This window comes from Argopecten irradians, chromosome 4 (genome assembly GCF_041381155.1).
Source record: "Argopecten irradians isolate NY chromosome 4, Ai_NY, whole genome shotgun sequence".
Lineage (NCBI taxonomy): Eukaryota > Metazoa > Mollusca > Bivalvia > Pectinida > Pectinidae > Argopecten > Argopecten irradians.
In genome coordinates this window covers 3941305-3953951 of record NC_091137.1, presented here as the reverse complement: position 1 = coordinate 3953951, position 12647 = coordinate 3941305, and positions in this window count along the sequence as shown.

Here is a 12647-nt window from a genome sequence, read left to right as displayed (position 1 = left end):
GTGTGTAATAATGTTTTTATTTCACACATATGGTATTTTGATATACATACATAAAACAGGTAGGAAAATTTAACAAAACAAGTAACAGGATATAAAAACAAAGTGTAACATAATGTAAAACAAAGTGTAACATAATGTAAAACAAAGTGTAACATAATGTAAAAAAGTGTAACATTATGTAAAACAAAATGTAGAATAATGTAAAACAACGTGTAACACAATGTAAAACATGTGTAACACAATGTAAAACACGTGTAACATAATGTAAAACACGTGTAACATATTATAAACAACGTGTAACACAATGTAAAACATGTTTAACATAATGTAAAACAACGTGTAACATAATGTAAAACACGTGTAACATAATGTAAAACAACGTGTAACATAATGTAAAACACGTGTAACATAATATAAAACAACGTGTAACATAATGTAAAACACGTGTAACACAATGTAAAACACGTGTCACATAATGTAAAACACGTGTAACATAATGTAAAACAATGTGTAACATAATGTAAAACAATGTGTAACACAATGTATCACACGTGTAACATAATGTAAAACAACGTGTAACATAATGTAAAACACGTGTAACATAATGTAAAACAACGTGTAACATAATGTAAAACACGTGTAACATAATATAAAACAACGTGTAACATAATGTAAAACACGTGTAACACAATGTAAAACACGTGTCACATAATGTAAAACACGTGTAACATAATGTAAAACAATGTGTAACATAATGTAAAACAATGTGTAACACAATGTATCACACGTGTAACATAATGTAAAACAACGTGTAACATAATGTAAAACACGTGTAACATAATATAAAACAAAAGTGTAACATAATGTAAAACACGTGTAACATAATATAAAACAACGTGTAACATAATGTAAAACACGTGTAACACAATGTAAAACACGTGTCACATAATGTAAAACACGTGTAACATAATGTAAAACAATGTGTAACATAATATAAAACAGTGTGTGACACAATGTAAAACATGTTTAACATAATGTAAAACAACGTGTAACATAATGTAAAACACGTGTAACATAATGTAAAACAACGTGTAACATAATGTAAAACACGTGTAACATAATATAAAACAACGTGTAACATAATGTAAAACACGTGTAACACAATGTAAAACACGTGTCACATAATGTAAAACACGTGTAACATAATGTAAAACAATGTGTAACATAATGCAAAACAATGTGTAACACAATGTATCACACGTGTAACATAATGTAAAACAACGTGTAACATAATGTAAAACACGTGTAACATAATGTAAAACAACGTGTAACATAATGTAAAACACGTGTAACATAATGTGAGACAACGTGTAACATAATGTAAAACACGTGTAACATAATATAAAACAACGTGTAACATAATGTAAAACACGTGTAACATAATGTAAAACAATGTGTAACATAATGTAAAACAATGTGTAACACAATGTATCACACGTGTAACATAATGTAAAACACGTGTAACATAATATAAAACAACGTGTAACATAATATAAAACAACGTGTAACATAATGTAAAACAACGTGTAACATAATGTAAAACAACGTGTAACATAATGTAAAACAACGTGTAACATAATTTAAAACAATGTGTAACATAATGTAAAGCAAGTGTAACATAATGTAAAGCAAGTGTAACATAATGTAAAACACGTGTAACATAATATAAAACAAAAGTGTAACATAATGTAAAACAACGTGTAACATAATGTAAAACACGTGTAACATAATGTAAAACAATGTGTAACATAATATAAAACAACGTGTAACATAATGTAAAACACGTGTAACATAATGTAAAACAATGTGTAACATAATGTAAAACAATGTGTAACACAATGTATCACACGTGTAACATAATGTAAAGCAACGTGTAACATAATGTAAAACAACATATAACATACTGTAAAACATGTGTAACATAATGTAAAACAACGTGTAACATAATGTAAAACAGTGTGGGACACAATGTAAAACAACGTGTAACATAATGTAAAACACGTGTAACATAATATAAAACAACGTGTAACATAATGTAAAACACGTGTTACACAATGTAAAACACGTGTCACATAATGTAAAACACGTGTAACATAATGTAAAACAATGTGTAACATAATGTAAAACAATGTGTAACACAATGTATCACACGTGTAACATAATGTAAAACAACGTGTAACATAATGTAAAACACGTGTAACATAATATAAAACAAAAGTGTAACATAATGTAAAACACGTGTAACATAATATAAAACAACGTGTAACATAATGTAAAACACGTGTAACACAATGTAAAACACGTGTCACATAATGTAAAACACGTGTAACATAATGTAAAACAATGTGTAACATAATATAAAACAGTGTGTGACACAATGTAAAACATGTTTAACATAATGTAAAACAACGTGTAACATAATGTAAAACACGTGTAACATAATGTAAAACAACGTGTAACATAATGTAAAACACGTGTAACATAATATAAAACAACGTGTAACATAATGTAAAACACGTGTAACACAATGTAAAACACGTGTCACATAATGTAAAACACGTGTAACATAATGTAAAACAATGTGTAACATAATGCAAAACAATGTGTAACACAATGTATCACACGTGTAACATAATGTAAAACAACGTGTAACATAATGTAAAACACGTGTAACATAATGTAAAACAACGTGTAACATAATGTAAAACACGTGTAACATAATGTGAAAAACGTGTAACATAATGTAAAACACGTGTAACATAATATAAAACAACGTGTAACATAATGTAAAACACGTGTAACATAATGTAAAACAATGTGTAACATAATGTAAAACAATGTGTAACACAATGTATCACACGTGTAACATAATGTAAAACACGTGTAACATAATATAAAACAACGTGTAACATAATAAAAACAACGTGTAACATAATGTAAAACAACGTGTAACATAATGTAAAACAACGTGTAACATAATGTAAAACAACGTGTAACATAATGTAAAACAATGTGTAACATAATGTAAAGCAAGTGTAACATAATGTAAAGCAAGTGTAACATAATGTAAAACACGTGTAACATAATATAAAACAAAAGTGTAACATAATGTAAAACAACGTGTAACATAATGTAAAACACGTGTAACAATAATGATAAAACAATGTGTAACATAATATAAAACAACGTGTAACATAATGTAAAACACGTGTAACATAATATAAAACAAAAGTGTAACATAATGTAAAACAACGTGTAACATAATGTAAAACACGTGTAACATAATATAAAACAAAAGTGTAACATAATATAAAACAAAGTGTAACACAATGTAAAACATGTTTAACATAATTTAAAACAACGTATAACATAATGTAAAAACAACGTGTAACATAATGTAAAACACGTGTAACATATTATCGCACCTCGGACAGAAATGTCCCCAAATGATTGGCGGAGAGCCGTCACGTGGTGACCCCCTAACACTTTATAGGGGGTCAGTAAATTTTATTATGGTGCAATATGGCGGCTGTCGCCCTCGCTTCAAAATTTTAACACACTCTCTTCAACTAAATATACCATTTCTTTACCGTAAAAACATATTTTACTTATTATTTTATGTTAAAATCATTTAAAATCGTTTTATGACTTCAAATTAAATGAAATGCGTTTTTTTTCAATACGAGTTGCTTCCCCTACGCCAGTTTGAAAGTTGATGACGCGGTGAAAGTCAAACGTAAGAATTCAAGCGTTTTCTTGACTTCGACCATAAACATATGGAGGGGTTCGTATTTTTAGATCTATCAACCCTCACTCTACAGTACAGCTTATTTATCGGCATTACTTTAAGTGATTATCTCAGCGAGAGTGCATAGATGATCATAAGTCTGCGCTATAAATGTTGGATGGATGTTTGTGTCACTTTTGTTTGTGATGCTTTCAATATACAACCAGTCTGATGTCGCATTGAGGTAGGCCTATTGTGCACTAGGAATTTTGGATTATTGTTGATTTATGAATAACTCAGTATTGTTCTTCAGGTTCCTTATACAGTTATTTGCAGATTCCGGAAAGAAATACATACATGTTAAATAAATACGTAGGCCTACTGTAGGCCAAATATTTAAAAGCGGCGATTGTTGTATACTTCGCCAGCATGGTTCAGGTGTGATATCGAATTCTTGAGAAAATAAATAGGAAACAAAGATCTAATGAAACAAATAAATGGTCCTCGATGCGATAAATTCGTTATATAATCAGTTACTGACCCCCTATAAAGGCATAGAGGGTCAGTAAGAAGTATAGGAGGCTCGGGCTACGCCCTCGCCCCCTATAAATCTTACTGACCCTCTATGCCTTTATAGGGGGTCAGTAACTGACTATATAACTAATAATATAAAACAAAAGTGTAACATAATGTAAAACAACGTGTAACATAATGTAAAACACGTGTAACATAATATAAAACAACGTGTAACATAATGTAAAACACGTGTTACACAATGTAAAACACGTGTCACATAATGTAAAACACGTGTAACATAATGTAAAACAATGTGTAACATAATGTAAAACAATGTGTAACACAATGTATCACACGTGTAACATAATGTAAAACACGTGTAACATAATATAAAACAACGTGTAACATAATATAAAACAACGTGTCACATAATGTAAAACAACGTGTAACATAATGTAAAACAACGTGTAACATAATGTAAAACAACGTGTAACATAATTTAAAACAATGTGTAACATAATGTAAAACACGTGTAACATAATGTAAAGCAAGTGTAACATAATGTAAAACAAGTGTAACATAAAACATGTAACATAATGTAAAACACGTGTAACATAATGTAAAACAATGTGTAACATAATATAAAACAACGTGTAACATAATGTAAAACACGTGTAACATAATATAAAACAAAAGTGTAACATAATGTAAAACACGTGTAACATAATATAAAACAAAAGTGTAACATAATGTAAAACAACGTGTAACATAATGTAAAACATGTGTAACATAATATAAAACAAAAGTGTAACATAATATAAAACAAAGTGTAACACAATGTAAAACATGTTTAACATAATTTAAAACAACGTATAACATAATGTAAAACAACGTGTAACATAATATAAAACAACGTGTAACATAATGTAAAACAACGTGTAACATAATGTAAAACAACGTGTAACATAATTTAAAACAATGTGTAACATAATGTAAAACACGTGTAACATAATGTAAAGCAAGTGTAACATAATGTAAAACACGTGTAACATAATATAAAACAAAAGTGTAACATAATGTAAAACAACGTGTAACATAATGTAAAACACGTGTAACATAATGTAAAACAATGTGTAACATAATATAAAACAACGTGTAACATAATGTAAAACACGTGTAACATAATATAAAACAACGTGTAACATAATGTAAAACACGTGTAACATAATATAAAACAAAAGTGTAACATGTAAAACAACGTGTAACATAATGTAAAACACGTGTAACATAATATAAAACAAAAGTGTAATATAATATAAAACAAAGTGTAACACAATGTAAAACATGTTTAACATAATTTAAAACAACGTATAACATAATGTAAAACAACGTGTAACATAATGTAAAACACGTGTAACATATTATCGCACCTCGGACAGAAATGTCCCCAAATGATTGGCGGAGAGCCGTCACGTGGTGACCCCCTAACACTTTATAGGGGGTCAGTAAATTTTATTATGGTGCAATATGGCGGCTGTCGCCCTCGCTTCAAAATTTTAACACACTCTCTTCAACTAAATATACCATTTCTTTACCGTAAAAACATATTTTACTTATTATTTTATGTTAAAATCATTTAAAATCGTTTTAATACTTCAAATTAAATGAAATGCGTTTTTTTAAATACGAGTTGCTTCCCCTACGCCAGTTTGAAAGTTGATGACGCGGTGAAAGTCAAACGTAAGAATTCAAGCGTTTTCTTGACTTCGACCATAAACATATGGAGGGGTTCGTATCTTTAGATCTATCAACCCTCACTCTACAGTACAGCTTATTTATCGGCATTACTTTAAGTGATTATCTCAGCGAGAATGCATAGATGATCATGAGTCTGCGCTATAAATGTTGGATGGATGTTTGTGTCACTTTTGTTTGTGATGCTTTCAATATACAACCAGTCTGATGTCGCATTGAGGTAGGCCTATTGTGCACTAGGAATTTTGGATTATTGTTGATTTATGAATAACTCAGTATTGTTCTTCAGGTTCCTTATACAGTTATTTGCAGATTCCGGAAAGAAATACATACATGTTAAATAAATACGTAGGCCTACTGTAGGCCAAATATTTAAAAGCGGCGATTGTTGTATACTTCGCCAGCATGGTTCAGGTTTGATATCGGATTCTTGAGAAAATAAATAGGAAACAAAGATCTAATGAAACAAATAAATGGTCCTCGATGCGATAAATTCGTTATATAATCAGTTACTGACCCCCTATAAAGGCATAGAGGGTCAGTAAGAAGTATAGGAGGCTCGGGCTACGCCCTCGCCCCCTATAAATCTTACTGACCCTCTATGCCTTTATAGGGGGTCAGTAACTGACTATATAACTAATAATATAAAACAAAAGTGTAACATAATGTAAAACAACGTGTAACATAATGTAAAACAAGTGTAACATAATGTAAAACAATGTGTAACATAATATAAAACAACGTGTAACATAATGTAAAACACGTGTAACATAATATAAAACCAAAAGTGTAACATAATGTAAAACAACGTGTAACATAATGTAAAACAGTGTGGGACACAATGTAAAACATGTTTAACATAATGTAAAACAACGTGTAACATAATGTAAAACAACATGTAACACAATGTATCACACGTGTAACATAATGTAAAACAACGTGTAACATAATGTAAAACATGTGTCACACAGTGTAAAACACGTGTAACATAATATAAAACACGTGTAATATAATGTAAAACAATGTGTAACATAATATAAAACAACGTGTAACATAATGTAAAACACGTGTAACATAATATAAAACCAAAAGTGTAACATAATGTAAAACAACGTGTAACATAATGTAAAACAGTGTGGGACACAATGTAAAACATGTTTAACATAATGTAAAACAACGTGTAACATAATGTAAAACACGTGTAACATAATGTAAAACAACGTGTAACATAATGTAAAACACGTGTAACATAATATAAAACAACGTGTAACATAATGTAAAACACGTGTAACACAATGTAAAACACGTGTCACATAATGTAAAACACGTGTAACATAATGTAAAACAATGTGTAACATAATGTAAAACAATGTGTAACACAATGTATCACACGTGTAACATAATGTAAAACAACGTGTAACATAATGTAAAACACGTGTAACATAATGTAAAACACGTGTAACATAATGTAAAACACGTGTAACATAATGTAAAACATGTGTCAAAAAGTGTAAAACACGTGTAACATAATATAAAACACGTGTAATATAGGAGATTTCAGAAAAGATGGCGTGACGTCACAGAAAATTTACATCCGGGTCCTCAAAGGTACAAACACTGTATGTCGACTAATGAAAACAATAACAGATACGTACAGCCCTGCTACACAATCGATACTGTGGCAAAAGTATACACTTTCATACTTGCAAATTCTGGTTTTAAAATGGTTTCTTATTGTTTAAGAGGCTACAGACATTTATATTTTGATATTTACAATTGTTTATTGCTAAATATATTTCTGTAGATTTAGTGTTAAGCCAGCTTGCGAAGCGGTGCCGGGTCGTCACATCACACGAACCCGTTTTTTTGTTCACACGTAGAAATCCATGTTGTGAAAAAGTTATGAATAGATAATTGATTTTATTGTCATGTTTCTGTTGTACATGAAAAAGCTGCTCACAACACTATATAACATAACGAAAGGTGGACCATATCTGGCTAGACCACGGCCGCTCGTGCATGGCTTCGTCGCTGGTAGATCACCGCAGGCCACAGCATTGTTTGGAAAATAAATCATATTAATAATTACCAACACTTTTATCTCAATAAGGACTTGTTTAAGATATATATTTTGTTATTTAATATGTACATGTTGTTTTAATGGAATGCTCTTGTATCGTAACAAAATGACGAATAGTAATTAAACTACTGTGTTACACGTACACGTATGGCTGCCGATCTCGAAAAATAAAATGGTGAAATCGTTCAGTTTTAATGCTGCAGATTTCATTTTTAATATTTCATTTTCAGCCGCTTTTATCCCATAGACTGCTATGTTAAGTCTCAAATTGAAGTGATATTACTTTTAGAAAATTTGAAAACATATTAGTTAGACTTCATTTAAATTGATATAAATTACAGATCGTAGTACTGTAAATGCCGACCAGGATACATTGCGCACGGCTTCGAGAATCATAAGTACTCTAGTTTTGTTTAAAAATGTGATAAAATGAACCTACAAACTGACTCATTTGTATGTTATAAACTAATTCCCAAAATTGATGAAAAAAAAACCAGAATACGTATTTTTTTGACACTGAAAATGGACGAAATTCGGGTTCTCGGCTGTACTGTAATGGCTGCCGTGGGCTTGGGGTAATCTACGAAAGCAAATGTTTAATTTTGCACTAATCATACATTGTAAGGTGTTTTATCAAGTAACACTTCGAAAACAGTAATAACTTATAATAATATTTTGGGGGACTTTGAATTTAATTTGTAATTTCAAGTTGATATTTGCAATATGTCTGTCAATGTTATACGTAATGGCGACCGTGTTTTCTCGTAGCGGTCGAAAATGGAGTATAAACAGAGTAAAATATATGAATACCTTATGTTTAAATTAGTGCATTATTGTAAAATATTTTTATTTACACTTTTTTAAATTAAAATAACGCAATAGTTCTCGGTTTGTCGTACTATTTATTACAATAAAATGTAAACAAGCATCGCAAGCGCTGTGTTCCCACCATGTTAATGTGTACAGATATACGGAGTTGTACCTTTGAGCGCCCGGATGTACCTTTGTGTGACGTCATCGCCATCTTTTCTGAAATCTCCTATAATGTAAAACAACGTGTAACATAATGTAAAACATGTGTAACACAATGTAAAACACGTGTAACATAATGTAAAACACGTGTAACATAATGTAAAACACGTGTAACATCATGTAAAACACGTGTAACATAATGTAAAACACGTGTAACATAATGTAAAACACATATTAACATAATGTATCACATGTGTAACATAATATAAAACAACTTGTAACATAATGTAAAACAACGTGTAACATTATGTAAAACAAAGTGTAACACAATGTAAAACATGTGTAACAGAATTTAAAACAACGTATAACATAATGTAAAACACGTGTAACATAATGTAAAGCAACGTGTAACATAATGTAAAACAACATATAACATACTGTAAAACATGTGTAACATAATGTAAAACAAAGTGTAACACAATGTAAAACATGTGTAACAGAATTTAAAACAACGTATAACATAATGTAAAACACGTGTAACGTAATGTAAAGCAACGTGTAACATAATGTAAAACAATGTGTAACACAATGTTTCACACGTGTAACATAATATAAAACACGTGTAACATAATGTAAAACATGTGTAACAGAATTTAAAACACGTGTAACATAATGTAAAACACGTGTAACATAATGTAAAGCATTGTGTAACATAATTTAAAACAATGTGTAACATAATATAAAACACGTGTGACATAATGTAAAACACGTGTAACATAATTGAAAACAATGTGTAACATAATATAAAACACGTGTAACATAATGTAAAACACGTGTAACATAATGTAAAGCATTGTGTAACATAATATAAAATAAGGTGTTACATAATAATAAAACACGTGTGACATAATGTAAAACACGTGTAACATAATGTAAAACATGTGTAACATTATGTAAAACACATATTAACATAATGTATCACACGTGTAACATAATATAAAACACGTGTAACATAATGTAAAACACGTGTAACATAATGTAAAACACGTGTAGCATAATGTAAAACACGTGTAACATAATATAAAACACGTGTAACATCAAGTAAAACACGTGTAACATAATGTAAAACAACGTGTAACATAATGTAAAACAAGTGTAACATAATGTAAAACATGGGTAACATAATGTTAAACAACGTGTAATATAATGTAAAACAACGTGTAACATAATGTAAAACAAAGTGTAACATAATGAAAAACACGTGTTACATAATTTTAAACAACGTGTAACACCATATAAAATACGTGTAACATATTGTAAAACAATAGGTAACACAATGTAAAACACGTGTGACATAATTTTAAATAACGTGTAACACAATGTAAAACAATGTGTAAAACAATGTAAAGCAACGTGTAACAAAATGTACAACACGTGTAACATAATGTAAAACATGTGTAACATAATATAAAACACGTGTAATATAATGTAAAACAACGTGTAACATAATGTAAAACACGTGTAACATAATGTAAAACTCGTGTAGCATAATGTAAAACACGTGTAACATAATATAAAACACGTGTAACACAATGTAAAACACGTGTAACATCATGTAAAACACGTGTAACATAATGTAAAACAACGTGTAACATAATGTAAAACAACTTGTAACATAATATAAAACACGTGTAACATAATGTAAAACAACGTGTAACATAATATAAAACACGTGTAACATAATTAAAACAACGTGTAACATAATGTAAAACAATGTGTAACACAATGTAGAACAATGTGTAACAATGTATCACACGTGTAACATAATATAAAACACGTGTAACATAATGTTAAACATGTGTAACATAATATAAAAAGGTGTAACATAATGTTAAACATGTGTAATTGAATTTAAAACAACGTGTAACATAATTTAAAACAACGTGTAACATAATGAAACATAATATAAAGCAATGTGTAACACAATGTAAAATACGTGTAACATATTGTAAAACAATATGTAACACAATGTAAAACACGTGTGACACAATGTAAAGCAAAGTGTAAAACAATGTAAAACAACGTGTAACACAATGTACAACACGTGTAACATAATGTAAAACATGTGTAAAATAATGTAAAACAACGTGTAACATAATGTAAAACAATGTGTAACATAATGTAAAACAATGTGTAACATAATGTAAAACAATGTGTAACATAATGTAAAACACGTGTAACACAATGTACAGCACGTGTAACATAATGTAAAACATGTGTAACATAATGTAAAACAACATGTAACATAATATAAAACACGTGTACCACAATGTAAAACACGTGTAACATAATATAAAACACGTGTAACATAATATAAAACACGTGTAACACAATGTACAACACGTGTAACATAATGTAAAACACGTGTAGCATAATGTAAAACACGTGTAACATAATGTAAAACACGTGTAACATAATGTTAAACACGTGTAACATAATATAAAACACGTGTAACATAATGTAAAACACGAGTAACATAATGTTAAACAATGTGTACCACAATGTCAAACATGTGTAACATAATGTGAATCACGTGTAACATAATGTAAAACAACGCGTAACACAATGTAAAGGGTACTGGAAAAAACAAATGAGTCATCTTCTTCACTCATTCTCAAATCTACTCAATAAACAAAGTAGATCTCTGTTTAACAGAACCTCCAGAACTAGCATTGTATTCTAATACCTTCCAATCACTTAAGTTATCTGGATTAATTTTAAAACCAAAGTAAATTCGTATAGGTTTTATTGAGACAGATTGGACCAACTGGTCCAGTGGAGCAATGGTTAAGGCGTTGACGGGAAAAAAATAAAAATGATTTTTATCTGGAAAAAAAGGCGTTGGACTTTGGAGCCAAAAGTGTAAGCTATGTAGGTTCGAGTCCCGAGAGAAAGGTAAGTAATATACAAAGGTGTTTGTTATCAATGTACTTTGTGTATAAATAACCACATAACCGAATATAGTACCTTGTATATGACCACAATACGGAATATATAAAATATCACATGGACGCCATTAAAATAGATAAAAATAAATAGAGGAAACTATATATATTTTTTATTTTCAACTTTTTTATGTTCAACCCCAAAAAGACCAAGCCTCAATCTTTCTTGGTACCCCATAAAAGAACCCATTTCAGACACTGGTTAAAGCAAGATAAAACATTTTTGGAGGGGGTTAAAAAGGATCTCTTTCCACGTTTCATCCGTAGGAATATCGGGTGGCGGCATGTCGGCCATTTTGATCTCTCATGTCACTCACATCTCTGACAAACAGAAGATATATGGGAGTATACATATTAGTAAAATACGAAATAAGCATAAAATCCCAATAGATCAGGAAAGATAACAGCTGCACTCCCAGTCTTTTACGAACCGAAGGACTCTCATGATAAAATAATTGAATTCAAAACATCGGAAATAGCCATCCATGACTCGTAATAAAGGTAATGTAAAAAAAAAAAAAAAAAAAAAAAA